This window comes from Xiphophorus couchianus, chromosome 15 (genome assembly GCF_001444195.1).
Source record: "Xiphophorus couchianus chromosome 15, X_couchianus-1.0, whole genome shotgun sequence".
NCBI lineage: Eukaryota > Metazoa > Chordata > Actinopteri > Cyprinodontiformes > Poeciliidae > Xiphophorus > Xiphophorus couchianus.
In genome coordinates, this window is record NC_040242.1 from 3,657,495 (window position 1) to 3,678,917 (window position 21,423).

At 38.5% G+C, this 21,423-nt stretch overlaps 1 protein-coding gene and 1 long non-coding RNA gene across 6 annotated transcripts in view; one reads left to right on the plus strand and one right to left on the minus strand.

Annotated features, from left to right (window-relative positions):
* The first annotated feature begins 1,084 nt into the window (after positions 1-1,084).
* Positions 1,085-21,423, plus strand: part of tiam2b (TIAM Rac1 associated GEF 2b) — a 43,671-nt gene continuing 23,332 nt past the window's right edge. Inside the window, exons 1-3 of one of the 5 annotated variants that reach the window (XM_028040304.1) lie at positions 1,086-1,460; positions 13,575-13,646; positions 20,172-20,263. The gene's annotated coding sequence lies outside the window, so the exon portion shown is untranslated. Of the gene's footprint in view, positions 1,461-7,281; positions 7,390-13,574; positions 13,647-20,171; positions 20,264-21,423 lie in introns of those variants that run through there. The other 4 variants (XM_028040303.1, XM_028040305.1, XM_028040307.1 and 1 more) reach the window with 4 other exon arrangements.
* Positions 7,389-20,828, minus strand: LOC114158626 (uncharacterized). The gene is made up of 3 exons (XR_003598442.1): positions 20,818-20,828; positions 16,151-16,158; positions 7,389-7,933 (listed from the first exon to the last, which is right to left on the minus strand). It is a non-coding gene; the product is annotated as an uncharacterized LOC114158626 (long non-coding RNA).

Below are 21,423 nucleotides of genomic sequence, written 5' to 3' on the forward strand. Positions count from 1 at the left end.
ATGCCTAAAATTGTGAAGATAACATCAGGATTGTAAGCATTTAGTGTTTGTTGGGAGCAGAAATAGTTATAGAGTCCAACATCTGCTGAGAGGAAGGATCTCCTCTAATGCTACTTTGTCCACTTTGGACACTTTCACTCTTAACTTCTACCAAATATTTCACTTTTTTGTGATTTTCTTAAAATTGCAGTTCAGGTTTTAAGTTTTTGCTTACAGCAGGTTGTGGAGGTGTGTGAATGAAACTCTGATGTGGGATAAAACCAGCAAAACCATAGGTCTCGTTTCAGATTCCTAGGTAAACACCAAGGAGCAGCATTTTCAATTTCTGCCAAAAGCAGGCAGCAGACTACAGCACAGGGCATCCCACTTCATTTTAATTCACATTTCGCAAAGAAGGAAGTTGCTATCATTGTCTTCTTCTGAGGTTTTGGTGCAGCGCCCCCACAGGCGAGGAGGGTAACAGATTTTTTTAAAGGTTTTGCTGGTTTGAAACAATGGAGTGTGAAACAAACCACAGCAGGTGAAATCGTAACAAATGTTACAATTCTGTCCCCGACTGGACGAAGTCTACCAAACTATCAGGTATGAAAACGTTCTAAATTTCTTCCGGCGAGATGTTGGAAGGTCAGGTGATGCACAGAGACACAGTTTCTAGAAGCTTGTGGGAAAATGTTTGGTGGCAGTGCAACGGGCTAAGAGACACTTCACCAAAGGTTAGTGTCTGTGTATATTTATATAAGCCTCTATGAATGATTTCATCCAAACCTGTTCACCAGTTTTTATTTTCTCATTGGCATTGCTGCATTCCTCAGAACAGAATGAAATTCTCAAAAATGCTTTTTCAATCTTCAAATGAATTTGTCGCTGGTCCACATCAGAAAATCTGTTTCCTGTTCCTTTGAGAAAGTTTGCAAATGCTTTTGTTCTTCATGCAAGTGACTTTGTTCAATTCTCTGCTTTTTCTAACATTTTCAGTGACTTTTGTCACGTTGATCAAAATGTTTTATACAGATCTCTTTTGAACAACATTTAAGCATCATTTCATTTTAAGTCTTTAAGGCTAAATTACTGAACTGACTGTCATAATGTGTCGGTCATATTTAGATATTTCCATCAGACATTTTTACTAAATCTGCCCTGAATTTTCCCTGTTGAATCTGGACTTTCTCCAACGTAGGTAAATGTGTGAAGCTTTAGTTTTCTGAAATGAAATGAGAGTTCATCTGATAAACCAGGAGCCGGTAAATGGCGTATAAAGCCGGTCCAGAACTGAAGAACTTTAAAAATTCTGAACATGATCTAATCACTGTGTTTGTCACAGAGGTGTGGTCTGCCGAAACAAATCCTCCTCCTCCTGTTGGGTTGCAGAATCCCGCCCTCCTGCTGTCAGAACTGAGGAACCGGGTCGGTCCAACTCAGACTGGAGCCAACAGAGACGAAGGAGACTGCTTGTACTGCCGGTGAGTCCTTCTGCTCTCCTCTCCGTCCGTCTTTCCTTCTGGACTTTCTGCTGCTGCTCAGAGGAGGTTTCTGTGGATCCTGGAGGATTTTCTTCCTCTCTGGTCCGAGCAAAACGCTTCCTGCTGATCCCTGAAACTGCCGAAGATTATTTTAATGTCTCTAAAACCAACCAGCATCACTGGTTACCAAATACAGCTGATAACTACAGATGGACGTCTTGATCTTAAAGGGACTTAGAAACGTTTCCCATATGAGAATTTTATCATTTTATGATTAAGAAGAGACCAAAAAGTTCAGTTTATTTAGAGATTAGAGAGAAAATATCACATTTTCTGCTCATATCTGTTCCTTTCTATCCAGTTTCAAATCTACATCCTGTTCACAAAGATCGTTTCTTCTACTAAAACATGCAGCTGATTAAATTAAGAGTTTTTTCTTTCTATTGGTGAGATTCAGAGTTTTAAAAGCAACAGAGCTGTGAGAAAGTATTTACACCCTCAGGTTTCTTCTGTTTTTGCTTTTTTAGTCCAATTTAAATGTTTCAGAGCTTCAAGTAACTTATTAAAAGCTATGAAAGCAACTTGGTCTTTTGTGGAAAAAATAATTACACCCTAATCTTTATAGCTGGGCTGGAGCAGCTGAGTGTGAGTCTCTAACATCACTATGGAGGGAATTTAACCCTCTGCTTTGCTGAATAGTTTTAATTCAGACACAGTGGACCTAATCATCCAAGTAAATTGGATTTAGCTCAGGACTTTGACTAGACCATGATAAGACTACTAGAGTTTTTTTAAATTATTCACAGGGGGATCTGCTGGAGAGCTATAGATTGTTGCTTTGCTGCATAACAGCAACGTTTTAACCAGCATCACAAATGATGGTTGGATTTTTTTCCCTTTATCTCTTACTTTAGTTTTGTTTCATTAATGTTTTTTATTCATTTGTTTTTTTAAATAAGTTTAATTGTATTTCTTATACATTTATTTATTTTATTTATTTAAATTTTATTTGTTTAATATCTATTAGTTTTTTATTTATATTTGTATTTGTTATAAAATGTCACTTATTTTTAGTTAGATTTTTTTGTAGTCTTTTTTATTTATTTTTGTATTTATTGTAGATTATTAATTAGTTTTATAAACCTCTATCTTTTATTTGTTTTTAAAAATATTTAATACCTTGTATTAATTTATCTGGTGACCTGTTTATTTATTTTTTATTATTAATTATTTACTTTATTGATTATTATTATAACCCCAGAAAGTTTGATCTTAAAGTTTTGATCATCGGTTGTTTCCTTCTCACTTCTGTCCACAGAATAATTTCCCAGAAGTCTTTGGGATCATTAAGGTGTAAATCTGAGATCATTTAGTTTCTCCTCTGTGTGATTCTGTTGGATTGGTGTTTGATCTGATCTTCTGGCCTACTTCGTGTTGTCAGACAGGTTCTGTTCATGTGATTTATTCTGGCCTGTTGAAATTGAACCATCACATTTTTGAATTTTTGGTTGAGTTGGTTTGTTTCTGGGTTTTGTTTTTTTTTATTTATTTTTCAATAAGAAATGAAACAATCGTTTGAAAACTGCTCGCTTTTACTTATTTTGACATTTTGGATATTTAAAATCTGCAAGAAACAAATATAATACTAACTTAAAACAAATGTAGACACCAAGATAAATTCCCAGATCCTTGGAAATGTTTTTTCCAGTAAAAATCTAACAATGTTTACATTTTATCTTGCCTTAGTTGCAGTATTTTAGCTGAAATGCTCTCGTTTCCTCGTGTTGCTCTCGTTTCCTCGTGTTGCTCCTCGTTTCCTCGTGTTGCTCCTCGTTTCCTCGTGTTGCTCTCGTTTCCTCGTGTTGCTCTCGTTTCCTCGTGTTGCTCTCGTTTCCTCGTGTTGCTCCTCGTTTCCTCGTGTTGCTCCTCGTTTCCTCGTGTGCTCCTCGTTTCCTCGTGCTGCTCCTCGTTTCCTCGTGCTGCTCCTCGTTTCCTCGTGCTGCTCCTCGTTTCCTCGTGCTGCTCCTCGTTTCCTCGTGTTGCTCCTCGTTTCCTCGTGCTGCTCCTCGTTTCCTCGTGCTGCTCCTCGTTTCCTCGTGTTGCTCCTCGTTTCCTCGTGCTGCTCCTCGTTTCCTCGTGCTGCTCCTCGTTTCCTCGTGCTGCTCCTCGTTTCCTCGTGCTGCTCCTCGTTTCCTCGTGTTGCTCTCGTTTCCTCGTGTTGCTCCTCGTTTCCTCGTGTTGCTCTCGTTTCCTCGTGTTGCTCCACGTTTCCTCGTGTTGCTCCACGTTTCCCCTGCAGCCGTCGGGTGGAAACCCTGTGGCGTGACTCCAAGCAGGTTGCTGTGGGTCTCTGTTGTGACTAATGAGCGGACCCATTAAAGCTAAACGGCGTCCCGCAGGGAGACGGTTCAGGACTGTTCAAGACCTCAAACCCCAACAGACCCTCTTATGTTCGGGTCGGGGAACTGGGCCGACCTTCAAAGCCTGGCAGAGGTCACTTTATTCGCATAATTGCAAGACGAACAGGTCCAGGTGGTGGAATGGCCTAGTTAAAGTCCAAATTGAGTGGCAAGGCTTGGAAGTTCTACTGATCTCCAACCAGATCTGACAGAACGTCAGCCTCTCTTTGGGTCCCAGTAGAACCAGTGCAAAGTCAATAATCGTACCGCCTCGGTGATCAGGGAGGTCAAAGGTCACCTGATCTCTCTCTGAACAATAGCAGCTTGTTTTTGAAGTGTTGGCGCTGCGTCAGTCGAGTGTCCAGATGTCCCGTCCGTTCAGCAGGAGGCCGAGTGAAACTCATCAAGCTGATAACCAGACGCTGATCAGCGATCGGGTCGGTTCCGACCAGCTGCTTCCTGCAGGTGGTTTACAGTGGCAAACATGGAAAAAAAAAATCAAAAATGAATTTTATTTATTTATAATTAAATTTTTTATTCATTTTGTTTATAATTTTTTATTGACTTTTCTGATTTATATTTATTATTATTTTAGTTTTTTTTTTTTATTTATTTCTGTTTTATTTAGTTATTTATATGAACTTTTTTAGTCCTTATTAATTTAGCTATTTTTTATCTGTTTATTTTTTTATTTGTTGTATTTGATATTTTTATTCCTTTATTCATTTCTAATTGTTTTATTTCTTACTTATATTTTTTTTCATTTCTTGATTTTATTTATTCATTTTATTTTTATTGTTTTCTTAAATTAATTTAGCTATAAATATTTTTATTATTCATTCACTTTCTATTTATTTTTATTTTGCGCTGTTATATACTGTTTTATATACATGTAAGGTTTTTTTGTTTTGTTTTGAAATTTTTTATTCTTTTTTTTTTTATTTTGTTTTTTATCCAGTTATTTTTATGATCAAACATAAGTCCAAATTCTCTGATCTTCTCAGACCTTTTCTGTAAAGATGAATTCATGTAATATTTAGAGTTTTGATCTGAAATAGTTTACAGACTCAGAAGAACCGGTTCAGTCCAAATGTTTAGATGAGGAAGAACCACTTGCCTTACCAGATCACACTCTGCATTTCCCCCTGATTATCCTCCATGTTGTTCTGCAGAGCAGCAGAAAACCCAGCAGCTCCAGCCGGATTGTTGTTCCTGGGACAAACCGACACGGAGCGGCTTTCCGCACGAGACTGAGCTGATAAGATCGGACTCTGGATCAGAACTCAATTAGAACTCTAAATCCAGCAGCTTCTGGCTAATTGGACTAATTGGATCAGAACAGAGTTTGTTTTGTTTCTCTGCTGCATGTTTGAGGTTCTTTAAACCGGCTTCATGGACCGACTGCAGTAACAGAGTTAGAACGTTTTGGGTCATCAACACACAAGAATTAAATCTGCATTTGTTCTTTTGTTGGTGCTTTTAAAGATCCATTTGCACTTTAAAGATGCAGTTCTTTATTTATGTACTTTTATTCCACTCTGATGGAGACAAATCTGGGATTTTCTGTAGGAAAAAGACGTTTTATTGTCTTTATCAGCAGTTTCAGTTTCATGTTCAGGTCTGTTGGAGTTTTAACAAGCATATTTTAATCTGAATTTTCTTCATTATAGCTAAACTTTAAACTGAGTTTAAAGTTGTAGGAAATGAACAAACATGCAGATCTAAAACTGCACGTGAAAAACAGAAAAATGAAGCTGGTTTGTTGCAACAGGGCAGAGATTCATTTGGAATCTGTAATTCAGGGTTTTTTCTCCACAAGCAGCTGAATTAAAGAGCGACCTCCCCCTCAGACGCTGCATGATTACTGAGAGGAAACGCTGCAGCTCATCGTAATGAGGTTTATTTACAGCCTGCAGCTGTAATTTCAGGAGTCTTCTGTCTGCGCAGAGCGGCTTCGGTTTCATGGGGGCCCAACGCTGAGCGGGAGCTGCAGACTGGGGGACTCAGTCTGCAGCAAATCTGAACAGACTTTACATCCAGAATGATGCGAGGAGGAGTTTGTTTGACTTTTACCTTCCATCCTAAGAATCTCTAGAGGAAACCAGTGACGGATCTTCTGTACAAGAGTTTCATCCATCTGACAGTGTTCAACCTGTGGCCCGGGGGCCACTAGTGGCACCTGGATGGATTTTTTTTTCGTTACCCCCCCAGCCACAATTTAAGTATAAATTGGGACAAAACTTTATCTTTTGAATAAAAATCTACTGACAAAAATGTCAGATGCAACACAATGCATGTCTACTCATTGACTTATAGTCTGAAGTTCACCTTGTTGCACCCAAATCTACTTTAAATTGCTGAATTAAAGTTGCTTAAACACAGGAAGTGTTTTCAAATGAGAACTGATCTAGATCCTTTTGTTGCTGCTGAGAAATACAAAATATTTTTCCAAACCCAAAATGATAACAAACTAGATGCATTACTTTCAACAAGGAAAAACCGTTTGGAATTTTGAATTTACAATCCAGTTTCTACAAAAAATGTTTAATTAAAATAGTTAATGCTTTATTTATTGTTGAGTAGATAAAAAATACAACATTTTATGATGGGAAATAAACAACTGAGACATTTTTAAGAGAAATGTGACAACGTCCTGAAGGCAGAAGCTTCTTAAAGAGACAGAATCCCAACTTCAAGGAATTAAATGTTGACGTAAAATTTCTTTTAAGTCATATTTGCTATATAAATATAACAACTGAAGGTAATATAGTTCTTAGATGTGCCTTAAAATGGAATTATGTGGCTAAAAATAAATACTACTTCCCATTTAAGAAGTGTTGTGTTCATGACAGAGTCATAAAAACAGAAAACTAAATATGGAAGTTATTGCTCCGCCCAGTTCAGATCACATTTTGTTCTCTCTGGCGATTAGATGCTGGTTCTTTCAGAAAATAATGAAGTTTTCATTAAGCTCTGTTTGGTTCTGGTGGGAACCAGGATCTGAACTGTTCTGCAGCGTTGCGTCACCGAGTCGCCGTTCTTCCAAACAGAAACTCTCAACAGCCAACCAGGATCAACGTTTCCTCAGCAGCTGCTTCCAATTAATCCCAACAAGAACAGCCTCTCTCTCTCTCTACCCATGTTACCACATGATGCACTGCCTCGCTCGCCCACCCGCCCTCTCCACAGTCGTCATGTCGTCATGAATGTGTTATTAATCTGAAAACACTCAGAACAGACTATTAGTTTCAGATTTTCAAACATTTCATCTGCTTTGTTAGTTCCAGACTAAATTAAATGTTCGACTGTAAATATTTGGGATTTTCAGGAAGCTCCGCGTTGGGAAGGTCGTCTCTAGTTTCTTTGTGGCTGCAGGACAGTTTCAGCTTTAATTCCCCATAAAAGCTATCCTGGTTTCCCTCTCCATCTTTTCCCAAATTGTTAAAAGGATTTAATACAAGTTGGAAGAAGTTTCTCGTTATCCTGGACGGATCTTTCCATTCCTCAGAAAAATGCTTCCTCATATCAAGGTCAGATTTCTACTTCTGTGCGGCCGTTACTACGGTTTTCCATTGCTGCTCAGCATTTTGTGACTTGGACCAGTTTGGAAGAATCAAACTCGGTATTATCCGGCTCTGGATCAAGAACCAGTTCTGCAGCAGAAACCGAAAAGAAGGATAAAAAATCTTCCATGACTGACTTTCTGGTTTCCTGTCTTCCCTGAAGCCGAGATATTTAAGTAGCCTTTAGATTTTGTCTGAGAAATCATAAAAAAAATCTGAGTCCAATTTTAATATTTATGCAAAATGTAGATCAACACTAACCAAAGACAAGACATTTTTTATTTAGGTGACTTCCTGTTATTACTGCTCTGGTAAAAATGCTAAAGGGGCAATATTATGTAATATCGACATGTTTGAGCTTTACGTCAAGATATAAAGTTCTTCCCTCATAAAACATTCCTGTAGTGTCGCCTTAGTGTCACATGTTTGAGAAGTCATTTAATCTCCACGGTAACCAATCAGCTGAGCAAAATGATTGGATGGACCTAGCCCTGCCTTTGGGACACAGCTCCTCCCCCACTCAGCTCCTTCAGACTAGCCAGCAGCAATTAGCAAACAGCTGGTGGAACTGCTGAGCTCATTATAGGAGCTGCTTCTCAAAGCAACCCATGTTGGGATGACTTCCAGAAAGAGCAGGAGTTTTTAAAGAGGCAGAGGCCAAAATTACAAGGCCTTAAAATACAAAGTAAAATTTATTTTAAGTCATACATATGTACAGCATTTTTATAACAACTGAAGTTAACATAGTTACTTGACTATGCTGTAAATGGCACTTTGTGCCTGGAAAACAAATAACACTGCCCTTTTAAAATTGTATTAATTAATCCACGACTTTCTGATTTTCTGCAGGATAGATGAGCGCAGAAATCCGTTTCATTTAAACGAGTCAGGATGAAACTTCGAGAAAACATTTCCTGTTCGAAACTCAGCTATGCCTTCACTCAGAGATATAAACTAAAACCATGAAAAAAAACAAAACTGTTATTTCTTTCCTCTTCTCTACTGAATATAATTAAACACAAGCTACAAAACTAACTGCAAATAACTGTTTTATAACATTTGTTTTATGTTTAAATATAAAAACAGTATTAGAAAAGCACCTTTCACTTGCTGTGTAGCACGGTGAAGGATCTGTGATGCTGTGGGCCTGTTTGTCCTTTGGAGCCTTATCAGAGTTCCTGGCATTTCGCCTGGATTCCCTCTGGTGTGGAGCTGAAAGCGAGTCACCTCCGACTCTTTCAGCAGGATAATCATCCTAAACATCAACACAGAAACGGCTCACTGGACGCAGAATCAACTCCTTCCAGAACCGTCCCGGTTCTAAATCCCAAAGCGAAGCCCGGGTTTGTGATCCAGCTGTGTTGTTGTTCTGGTTTGGAGCTTTGAAGTCGCCCTGTTGGTTTGCTCTTCCTCTGCCTCAGATGTTTGTATTCTTCTGGTTTTGTAGAAGTCGGATCAGGACACAATCCGTCTTGTTGCTACAATCTGACATCGCTCTGATGTTTAACGCAAATATTTCACAAAATAACAAACCAATCAAAACCACATCAGTGGTCCAGCTCATCTGGTAACTGCAGGATTCCTCTCAGATAATCCTGTGGTTTTTATCAGCTTTCATCCTTTTGTTTCCCAACGCCTTGTGATTGAATTTCTCGCCGTGTTTCTGATTGCAGTGTTTTCCAGCCGGTCGTTGTGTAACGAGTCCAGCGTTCCTGAGCTTCCTGCGGTTTCTGAGGACTCTGGCAGCAGCTCTTGTGTAAAGTTACAAACTCTAACTGGTTTGTTTTCACGCAGCAGCTGCAGAGAGGCTGAAGGCCTTCCAGGCATTGTTTGAAATCACACACCATGTGTTTAGATGTACAAGAATGTCAGTTTTAACCGCAGCATTGATGTTTTTTAGATCTACAAACCAATAGTGGACCTGATTCTGAGTCAGAAACCAAAATGGACTGGAAAGATGCAAAAACAGTCCGAACATGAGCATTATCCCTTACTGGTTTAGGATAAATAAACCTGAAATGGTTTGAAAACGTTCCAGTTTTCCTGCTCGTCGTGTCCGAACAGCGACGCGGGACAGGAAGTGTGCGACTGGGATGTTTGACCCTTCGTAAGGCGTTTGATTCCAAAGCGTTTCAGAGGAAAGCAGCGTGTGGCGCTGACGTCAGGTTGTTTATCAGCAGGATGGGAAATTCCCGCTCCAGCAGGCAGATGTGTCTCCAGTTTATCTGCTGGTCGGTTTGGCAGGAAGCCGACGGTTAAATATAAAAGCTGCTGCTCTGTTTTTAACCTGCATCACAGAAACACAGGAAGCAGGAGATGGATTCCCCAGCTTTTAATGCAGACGCTTGAGCTGCACCTCCTTCATTCATCTCATGTTTGAACGCAAAGCAAGCAAAAAGTACATTCACAATTAACAACAATAATATGGGTTATTTAGCCTGTAATCAGAAAAAAGCTAGGAGTTCATTTTTCAAACTCATATTTTTACTGTTATTCATAAAGATGTCTCAGTTAGCTAAATGCTAGTTAAACATTTAGCAGGCTAAATATGCAGCTCCAAACTAAATTTCTAGGTCCAAGCTAAATATTCAGCTAGCAGGCTAACTGAATATGAATTAAATTTAGCCTGCTAGCTAATTTTAATTTAATCTAACTGGAGAAAAAAACTCACATTTTGACATTACTCTCTCAACTTTTCTGAAGAAACATAGAAAATATTAAACTTTTGGAGTTTTTCTGAGTTTTCAGAAGGGTTTACTATTTTTCTGAGTTTACTGGTGAAAATTTACTCATTTTTTCCCATCTACATTGGCCCTAATATGCCATTAAAAACATCTGTGCTGTATCATTCTTGAACTGAAGTCAGGGGCCGCAAATGGCCCTCGGACCACACTTTGGACACCCCTGCATTAGGGCCATAAAAGATTCAGATGAGCTTATTCAGGCATCTTATCAGGACGCCTTCTGGGTCCTTTCTGGACTTGTTCAACCAGGGTTAGACCCAGAATCCTCTGGAAGGACCACATGAATCTCTTCTGGTTTTGGTAGGACCCGCAGGATGTCCTTGGAACGACCTCCACCTTCTCCTAGGCTCGATAAACCAGTGAACCTTAAATAAGTGGAGTTATGATGATGAGTGGAGTGACCAGAGGACCAAACTCTTTGTGTTCATATCAGCGGCTCTTCTGCCTCTGATGTCTGAGATGTTTCCTCAGTCTTGATCCGTCTGCTCGGTCAGATCAGCATCACTTCTACAGCCGAGGCCAGAAAACACTTTGTCTTTTGTCTCTGTAATACTTTGTCCACTCAGCGGGTTTTCAGTGAAAGCTTCGACATTCCTCTGAGGCTCAGACCAAACCCGGCTGGTACAAACCACTAAACACCTCTGGGATCATTACCTGCCCCGAAACAAGCGGACCTTTCTCTGCTTTCCACACATCCTGCAGCTCTGCAGCCTCTCAGCTTATTTACAACCAAAGCAAAGCTCTGTAATCACGTTTTTTGGTGACAAGGGAAACTTTGTTGACCAGCTCTCTCTTGAAACCACAGAATCACTCAATCTGCAGACTAAAACGGTGCAGCGAGGGAAACCAAACACCCTGAGACATTTTGGAGTAGAAACTCCTGAAGGAAAAGGTCAGCGGTTATTACAGCTCGTGGTCTTAATTGTGTTTTGGCAGCACTTCCTGTCTGTTATGATAAAGTTTGACGTAACGACTTAAACGAAACAATACCTTAGAGCAGTTGGGTGGAGACCACTCCAGCAGGCCTTTGTTTGGATTTTTGGAGCACTAAGCAGCTTGAGGAGCCAACTCCCTCACTACAACTCAGATTTAATCAGGTTAGAGGTCAACGCTTAGACAGTCACACAGTGACAGACCTCTAACGTGCAGCTCTGCATCGCAGCGAGCGCAGAAATACCTGCAGAACCAACAGCAGGTCTTACAGTTATCAGTCACGTTGGTGCATTTCTCAAATCATTTTTGGCTTTTGCAAAACAATTCATACAAAATGTAAAATCTATATCAACGAACATGTCAGTGCCTCAGAAGGACAAGTTCTCGTTTCATTGGGTTCTGATAAGACAGTTAGATTTTAGTCATGTTGTCAGTGAAACACTGGATGTTCTGCTGTAAACTATGGTTAAAGTTTTCATGTCAAGTATTGTAATTATGACAGACCAGTAAAGGCATAAATGTGGTAAAAGATTCACATTTACATCTTTACTGTAACTTATTGATAGATCATGTGATGTGATACAGAAAGCAAGAAAAAAACGAAAGTATCAATAGGAACATAAGACAATCTCCTAAAGGAAAACTGAGCATGCAGTTATGGAGAAAATATATTTCTTCCTAATTCTGCCACAGCCTCACTCCTCTTCCTCTTCCTCTTCTTCTCTCTGGCTGTTGACCTTGTCCAAATCCTTGTCCTTCCACTGTCACAAATGTAACATCATGTTTGTTTAACTGTAAAAAAAAAAAGCTACAGAAATGTCTCTTCAGGTTTCAGTCGGATGACGGACGATGTCCACCTGTAATGAAACACACATTCATGCTCTCCCCAGTTAAATACGAGTGTTTTCAGTTGGTTTGACCTCCTCCAGGCTGTGTTGATCCTGCGGTCGGACTTTATTTACACAAACTTGGAGCTAACCACAGAATCCTGCTAAATTCTCAGTGTTTACATGTGTTTTTATGGATGTGTTTGGGTTCCTGCTGCTCTGTAGTCTAGTCTGACATAATAAAATGACCTGAGCACCGTTGCCTCTGTGAGGTTGCAGATAACCTGCACATTTTTAAGTAAATCAAACTGTTTGTTGTCACAGTTTTTAAGTGTGGAGCGCTCAGGAAAAAGAAAACCTTCTCCAGCAGCGGTTGTTTTGGTTTGGACTCATTTAGCAGCATCAAACCACAAGCAGCATCAAACTCTGCAATTTGAGCTGCGATGACTCATTTATTTCACTAAATGTAGCCGCTTGGAAATCAAAGGTCCAGTTTTAGAGCTACGCATGAAAACATGCAGCTCAGTCCTGAAAACTACGCTCTGAGGTTTGTTAGCGATGCAAAACACAATGTTCATGACATTTGTCCAAAAAGAATACATTTCCACACAGATTACAGAGAGATTTTGTTAAATTAGTGAGAAATTAACAACTGTACATACAAGTAGAATTAAGTCCAAAATTATTCAGACATCTGTTGAATTTATGTTTAAAATAGTTTTTATTCAACCTAAAGCTTTGCTTCTAGCAGGAAATGAGACGGTTTTGGTCTTCAGAGAAGATCATCAAGTCCAACTTTTTCTCCAGTTAGTGTCTCTGCAGACCCCACACATGCCTGACATAAACTGCTTAGACTTTTACTTTCAGGTTGGTGCTACATAGAGAGTTCTCTGATGAACACTTAAAAGTCAAAATGTGATCAATGTGATGAATATTTCCCAGGTCTTCCTCTTTTATAAAAACACAAGATACATTCATTATTGGCTCCTTATTCTCTCTAAAATCTTGCAGAAAATTGTATATTGAAGTTTTCCAGTCTGGGTTAAAGAACCGTCACAGCAGAGTCAGCACTGTTAAGGGATTTTAATTATACATTCTCTGCAACAGATTGTGGTCGCTGTGTTGTTTTGGTTGTGTTGCCTTCGATACAGTGGGCCATCGGATTCTCTCCCAGAAGGCATCTGGGGCCTGAGTAGACTGAATGACAGCAGACACTCGCCTCCTGTTTTGTGTGTCGATGTTCCTTCAGCACGCTCCGTCACTGAGGGAATCTTGCATCAGTTCTGCTGTCAGAGACCCATTGATGCTTTTTCTGGTCATTTACCCTGAGCTGAGGCCTCCAGCAGTCCCCGAGGAGCCTCCAGGGACCCTTATAATTCAATCTGAGAGCTGTGTGCATCAGCAGGGGTTCCTTTATTTAGTCTCTTTTGTGGTAGTGAATATAAATCTGTTTCATGTTTTCTGCAGCTGTCCAAGCTTATTAAAATGTACATAATCATAAGATGTGGTCTTTGCAGCAGATCTTTCATGCATTATGATCTATAAACATAGAACCAGAGGGAGATGTTGCTTCATACTGCCTGTAGATGGACTAGGTAGAAAAATAATATGGTAACTTAATTAAAATGACTTTCTCTCCTTCTAACAGGGAAGGATTTGAAGAAGAACCAGAAATCCTGGACAGAGGTTCAGATTCTCTGATCAGAAGAGCTTCGTGTAGGTTTGTCTTCCTTTTTGATTTAGTTTTCCTGTTAATTGTTTCATGTGGAGCAAATGTCCAGTGAACTGCTCCATCTAGTTTGGGTTAGATATGAGATTTTATAAAGTTATGGTTTGGGAAATGGAGAAAAAAATTATTTATGCCACTGTTGAATTCAGATTTAAAATTATTTTAATCAACCTAAAAGTTTCATTCTGACAGGAAATGAGATATTTATTGCTCAAAAGATCAAAAACCAAAGTAAAAAGAGTGTTGGTTCAAAGAAATATTTGATCTGTTTTATAGGGGAACAAATGTCATGTTAATTATTGTCTATACTTATCTCCATAATTAAACATTTCTTTGGAGACGACCCAAGTTTGAGGTTGGAATGTCCCTTTACCATCACCCTAATCTTGAACCCCTTTCAACAGATGCTGGTTGATCCACTATTAGGTTTCCATAAATAATTAATGTTTCAATATTAAAATAAAATGTACTTAAAAATGCTAACTTGGTGCAAAATCAGAACAAACTGAGCTGTTAGCTCACCAAAACGTGTAATACTGCGATGTAGATCATTAATTTAGTGAAGTTTTCATATAATTAATGCAGTAATAAACATTTATAACCATTCATAAACATTTTATGAAACACTGATTTACTTTGTAAGCATTCCTCTAAGCTAATCCCACAGGGAGGACTGAAAATTAGTTAAAACTAACAGCCTGGTTTCCCCCTAAAACTAAATTGCTTTGTGAATTAATCTAAGAGAAATCTCAAATTGTATGTAAAAACATAAACAGTTTTTAATTATATCTTACTGCACTTGAAATAAGACAAAACTAACTTACAAGTAGCTTTTTAGTGAGATATGAGTTTATTTGAAGTAAATAATGTTATAATTCTGACAGATTACTTAACAAGACAATTTTTCCATTACAAGTGAAATTATCTGCCAGTGGAACTAATAGTGTTGATCAATATTCAAGAATTATTGACCTAAAACAAGATCCTACATTGTGCTGAAAATTTACTTGTAATTTAATAAAACAAAGTTATGAAATTTGCGCCAAAAACGAGACACAAATTCTTGGAAAGATTTTGAGTTTTTGCAATGAGGAGGACAAACATTTTGAATATAACATCTGATGATTTGTCAATGGAAATCTTGGCTTTGTCTAAAATATTTAATAGATCTTTGTCTTGTTTTTGAGATGCTGTTTAACTTCTATGTTGGTTTTTTCTATCATTTTTCTCATGCGTTTCTCTAAAACTTGCAGAATAGACAAGTTCATATTGGTGTTAGGAAGCTGTTTTATATAAAATGCATTAGATCCTGTTTGTTTTAGTGTTCATTCAGTGAAACCAACATGGTGTTTTTACTTGTTTTTATCATACTGGTCCAGTCCTGGTTTCATTAACAAGATAATATCTTTGGGTTTTCTCTCATTATTCAATCATTCTGTTTATAAGCGGATTTAAGCCAACCATCAGGGATCAGAGGGTGTTAAAGTTTCCTGCAGATGTGTGAACAGATGAAGATGATCCGACTGTAACTCAGATTTATTGGTGACCCGTAGATAACCTCAGCTGGTTAAGGTAAACCGCGTTTAATCCAGGACCAGATCTGATTATTCCCCCGGCCAGCAGACTGTTTGATACGATTACAGACAATCGATTCAATGGAGCAGCCAAGCATTTCATTTTATTTTATTTTTGATCATTTGATAATTATTGGTATCTTGCTGGTGTGTTTTAGAACAAGAAAATGTAGTTTTTCCTCAAACAAATCTGACCAAATGTCTGATTCACAGAAACGTTTGGCAGTTTGTTGACCTGAGAGTTTTTGATGCTGAAGCTTTGTGCAGTCCGTCTTGTGTTGAAGAACTTGGTGGAGGTTTTGTGTTGTTTTGGGGTTTTTTACTCAAAGTTATTAAAGAACTTATATGAGTCATTTGTTCATTTTTGATGCCAAAATTCAATTTCAAGAGTACATTTTTCAGAGTTCTTGGTTGAAAAAGTAGCAGTTGTTAGGATTTAAATATATAAGCTACAAATGGATGGATGGGATCATAGGGATCAGTGGATAAATGGATGACAAAGACAGGCTGGATGGACGGATGGATGAACAAATGGCTGGATGGACGGATGGATGAACAAATGGATGAATAGACTAATGGACAGACGGACGGACGGAGTCCATATGACTCCATATGTATTTCCAACCTCATCCAAGCCATGACTTCTTTTTTTTTTTTTTATCATCCATTGTCATCCAGACTGAGTAACTCTTCCTTCACCTCCTCCTGTTCCTCCTCCATCAGCAGATCCTCCTCTCTAAAAGCTTCCTCAGTGTTCTGCAGAACCTTACACCAAACAGGAAGCAGCGACCACGACCCCACCCACAGCCCCCACCCCCGATCCCCACCTGGAGAGCAGCCCGTCTGCCCAGTGGTGGCACAAGGAGTCCAGTCACCCCAACAGGAAGCTGACTTCCTCTTCCCTCCTCCATCCAGGCTCACTTCCTCCGCTGAGAGGAACGCTGCTCCTCCTTCTCCTCCTCCACCTTATCCAAATCTCTCTGTACTCTCCCATGAAGAGGAGGAGGAGGAGGAGGAGGAGGAGGAGGAGGAGGAGGAGGAGGAGGAGGAAGAGCACAGCTCCAGCTCTCTATAGAATATTCAATCCCAGATAAAGAAAACTCACCAACACATCAATGTTAATCTGGTACATGTTCTTCCTGCTGTTAGCAGATGATCTGGACTTCCTGTTTCCTGTTTCTCTCAGCTCTAACTCAGATGCTGATGTTCAGATATTCAGAGCTGTTCTGATTTTGTGATTTAATTAACGATGGAAGTAATTTAAATTTTTGGTTTTCTTCTATCTCTCAGTTCTAAAGCTCAGATTATCTTCCTCTGCTCAGATTATTTCCATCCTGCCATCATTTATGGAAACATTTTGTCAACTTAGTATAATTTCCTCACAGCCACTTTTCTGGAGAGCTGAAGATAAAACTGGAAAACAATAATATGCTGATAGGAAAAGCTGGAAAAACCTGGAAAGTATGGAGTTTCTCTTTTTTTCTTTGTTTTTTCTCTTTTCTTTCTTCCTTTCCTTAAAGGCTTTTTTTTTGTAGGTTTATTTTTTTAGTCTTAGGCTCAATTATAAATATCTGATATACATATAGATTAGTTATTGATTCATTGTATTTGGGAATACAATGATAATTTCCATTTTTATTCAGTGTTTGCCCAGGTTTTTATTTGACTAAATCGTCTGAATTCAGATATAAACAAGAGGAAAAAACTGTTGGATTTATTGTTGCAATGAATGTTGCAGCAAAGCCTAAGCTTTTATATTTCAGGTTTATTTTCTTTTTGTTCCTCAAGTTTCGATAGTTTTTGAAGCTGCACATAATTAACCATCATCAGACTCTCTGTAGTGTGCCGCCATAAACTGAAGTCAAGTCAGATATGTTAGTGACTTTAACTGGGTCGTGTTGAAGTTAGTGTGAAGTCAGAGCATAAGAGGATCAGCTGGTCGTTTGTCTCTGGGAGAACAGGTGGCAATCTCCTCGGCTGCATTAATATTTTCGATTCAGATCCGATGAATTCTTTCATTCTGCTGCTGGGCCGAACCGGGGGAGGTGATGAGGAGGAGGAGAAGGTCTTTGTCTGTGAAGAATGGAGAGGGGGTCGGCCGTGGCAGGGCGTCCTGCGAGCCAGCAGATGGCCGATGGGTTGAGCAGACAAAAGTGAGCCGCAGAGTTTTTCCTTTTAAAGCTGGAGAGACGAACACAAAGCGTCAGACTGAGTGGGGGTCAGTCTGAGGCATCAGCATCCAAGAAATGATAAATATATATTCTGTAGCTCTATTTCTAAAACATTACAAAATAATCTTCTTTAAAAGGTTTTTCTCATTTTAAGAATATTAAGATATTCGCACTAGAAACTAGACAAAACTTACTTGGTGAGATTTAGTGTTTTTGCAGTGCAGTCTTAAAGGAACTGGTGCTGAGATAGAAATGGTTCATCTGCACCAAGATTAGTTTTTTTTTTTTTATAGCAGGACCAAGAAGTGATTTGGTGAAAATATATTCAAAACAATAAGTTTTTTCCTTATAAGCAATCATGTAGTTTTGTTTCATCAGGCCTGTTGTGTTGTTCAAAGTTTCAGGCTCCTCAAAGATCGATATCGATGTAAAAGTTGAGACTATCAGACTTCGCAGTCAAATGCAAACTGAAGCCATGTTTTCTTTTTCTGGATAAAGATCTAATCATCATTATTTGGACATTTATTTACATCAGGTCAACACAGTTTCCGGAGTCCTGATCTGTCCCCAATAGAGAAAACAAAAATAGGACAAATTTCTCAAATTATTGAAAACTTTGATATATGTTTGTAGAGAGAATAAAGCTCAATAAATAGGTAATATCCCAGATAGCTTCATGCTTTTAATGCCAGAACAGCATTAAATGTTGGGAGGAGGAAAAAACTTCACTGAAGCAAGGAATGTGGGAAAACCTGTCAGATTACTGATGAAACTGTGTGAAACAAACTCCTCCTATAATTAAACCTCCTCCTTGGAGTCACAGCTGTCCAGGGCTCAGCCCGCTTCTTTCAGGAGAGGTCAGAGGTCGGCGATGCGTTCGGGGGTCAGTGGCTCGTCCTCCTCCCTTCGTCTTCCTCCCTCTTCCTGCTGCGGGACAGGATGGGCGCTGCCCGGCTCTGGCCGACTCTTATGCACTGAACCTTGAGTTTGTCGGAACCTCTGACCTGTTAGCGGAAATGAATGTTCAGAGTTTTTATTGCTCTGCAGAAGATGTGTAATTGAGTAATGATTTCTGATCATCTCAAAGGTTGTTGGTTTAAGCGCAGCAGGAAATCCTGTTCTGTTTGCTCCGAGTAGAAGAATGGATACCACTTTACAACAAGGCTCCCCTTAAAGTTAGCTAATAAAAAGTTCATATATTATTAATTCATCTCTAAGCACTTTATAAATCATTAATTAGTGTTTATTAAAAAGATATACCGTTCTTGCAAAATCTGTTCAGCTATATCCAGAGATATTATACTAAATATTTCAGACTATTTAGATAAGCATTAGTAAATGTATATTTTTAGCATAGTCTCTTTCTCATCCTTACTTGATAATGATTTAAGTGTTTATAGATTAATTAATAACATATTTCTAAACTATTTATTAGCCATCTGTAATGGGATCCTTATTGTAAAGTGGAACCAAAAAATGTAGAATTACTCAAAGTTCTTTATGTAGTTTTATTTGAACATTATAAACTGAACTGACCCTTGTATTCACTCAGGTTATGAACTTCAGCTGTCTATTTGTCCCTCTAAAAATACTTATAACTGCATATTTTAATAGTTCAAACACCAAATATACCATAATGTACACAAATATGTAAACTTGAAACTGTTTTAGCACTACCAAAAAATCTACCGTTTTCCTTGTCTACACTCTTGGGGTTTCATCCAATCAGCATAAAGGAAAATAAGTGGCGCTCTTTGATTGGCTGCTTTGTAAATGTCAAGTAGCATTGCAACTTTATTTTCAGATTCCAGAGTTGCATTTTCTTTATTTAGATATGCTCTACCAGAAAATCTGCAAATTTTTCACAGAAAAATCTGTGAATACAGAACTCAGAATAGGCAGAGATCCAATGTACGGGTTATATTTCTGCAAAACTGTTCATTCAAAAATGATTGAGAGAGTTTGGAGTGATGTTTTGAGGGTTGCAGGTTCAAATCCAACTGGATGATGCCTTGCTTCCTCATATAGTTGTCAGCAAGACACTTTTAGTTTTTGTTTTGTCTTTGCAGTTTTCATTTTCTTCCTCATTTCTGGCTTTTTCTTTTTTCTTTTTCTCTTTTCTTCCTTTTTTTCTCTTCTCTTTTCCATTTTTGTCTTAAAAAGGGGGGAAGTTTTAATTTTCAAGCCACAAAGTATCATTTAGTGATTTTTTTTTTGTGTTAAAAACCAACTTCAAACGATTTTTAGCAGGTTTTTTTTTACACTAACACTTTATGCAAGATGTCATAAAGACTTTATGTTTAAGTGTGAAAAAGTATTTGCTGGAGTTTTAAAGGACAGTAAATGGGCTTGGTTCTGTCCAGTTGGGTTTTAGCCTCCTCAGGTTGTCAGAACTCCCTTCTGCTTAATGCATCTTAATATTTTTCAGTGAACATTCAGAGGGAGCTGCAACATCTCAGCAGCACCTTGTAGCTGATGATTAACTGGACTCCGTTGTTCTGAACGGTTGAGCAGCTGCAGCCAGATGAGCTCAGCCTGCAGATTTCATGTTTGACAGGAAAAAAGAAGCAGAAGGAAAGAAAACCAGGCAAAAATTGCTCAGCATTCCAGAAAACCAAAATAAACAGGAGGAGGACAAGGTCTGGTTTCAGAAACAGAAACGTCATGGAAGAGAAGGAGAGAGGGAAGGAGGAGGGGAAGGGGTTCGTACAAAAGGAAAGTCTGTGTGTTGGAGCTCACAAAGCCCCTCCCTCCTTCTGTCCTCCCAACAGATGAGCAGAAAGAGGGAGAGAGAGAGAGAGAGGAGCTGGAAGGACGCAGAGGAGGACGGAGCATGAAGAGGCAGCTGTGGATCTGAAAACCGGTAAAAATCCTGAATCTTCATCATCATTTTACACTGAGAAGCAGAAAGTTTTGGTTTCATTTTATCAACTGATGAGATCCTGGTTCTGGATAAAACTGATTTTAGGTCATTTAGGTCATTTCTGCTCATTTCAGAGAGAGAGGGAGAGAGAGAGAGAGCTGAATGTTAAACGGAGCAGGTGGAATTACTGCAGCAGAGTTAAAGACGTTTCATTGGTTGGTGAAATAATCAGTAAATGTTCAAAAGGATAACAGAAAAATCTGAAGGTGATCAGGAATCTAATGTCAGCATTTCTAATTTGATCCTGAATAATTTAGTTAAAATGAGTCAAACCTTAGAGTTTAGAATTATTGCAGCTTTTTGATGCCTTTAATTTTCAGTTCTGTTGGTTCATGATGAGTTCAGGTGCTTTATAAGTACAATCTTATCAGTCTGATTTGATCGACAGGGGTTCCTACAATTTAACATTTAATAAAATGTCCTCAACAAACATCTGAAAAGTGTGGCGTGCCTTTGAGGTAAAACTTTGTGGAACCACTTTTCTATACAGTTACACCTGCAGTTTTTTGGGGGGGGAAATCTACAACAGGTTCTGCAGCATCTTCTTACCAGAAGAAATGAATCTTCTCCATATTATTATACTGCCATCATCATGCTTAACAATAGGGATGGATGATGATTTACTTAGTTTTCCTTTGGGATAAATAAAGTATTTTTGAATGTCAATTTGAATTTTAACAGTTAGTTTTGTTTTTTTGCTTTTTCTGCCAATCTTATCATTTTGCATGGAGGCCATTTCTCCTAAATACCTCTTAGCATTTTTCAGCAGTTTCTTTGCTCTTCTATTAAAACCAGAACTGTTTGGTGCACGACTACAATTCGTCCTGTGAAATTCTGCATAATATGGAAAAAGATGTAACAAGTAAAATAAACTTTTCACCAATATTATGGAACGATTGATCTAAAAGGATCTTAAATCTTGCTGAAAAGTTACCAGTAGGTTTGTTTTGTCTTTTTTAAATGTGCTGAAATATTTGAACAAGAAAGATTTTGCATTTTTGCAGTGTATGAAATGAAAGCAAAGCATTTATGAATCTTTTTGCAACACAAGGTAATGGGCCTTGTGTTGCGTTTTAGTTTTACTCTGAGATGGGAAATTA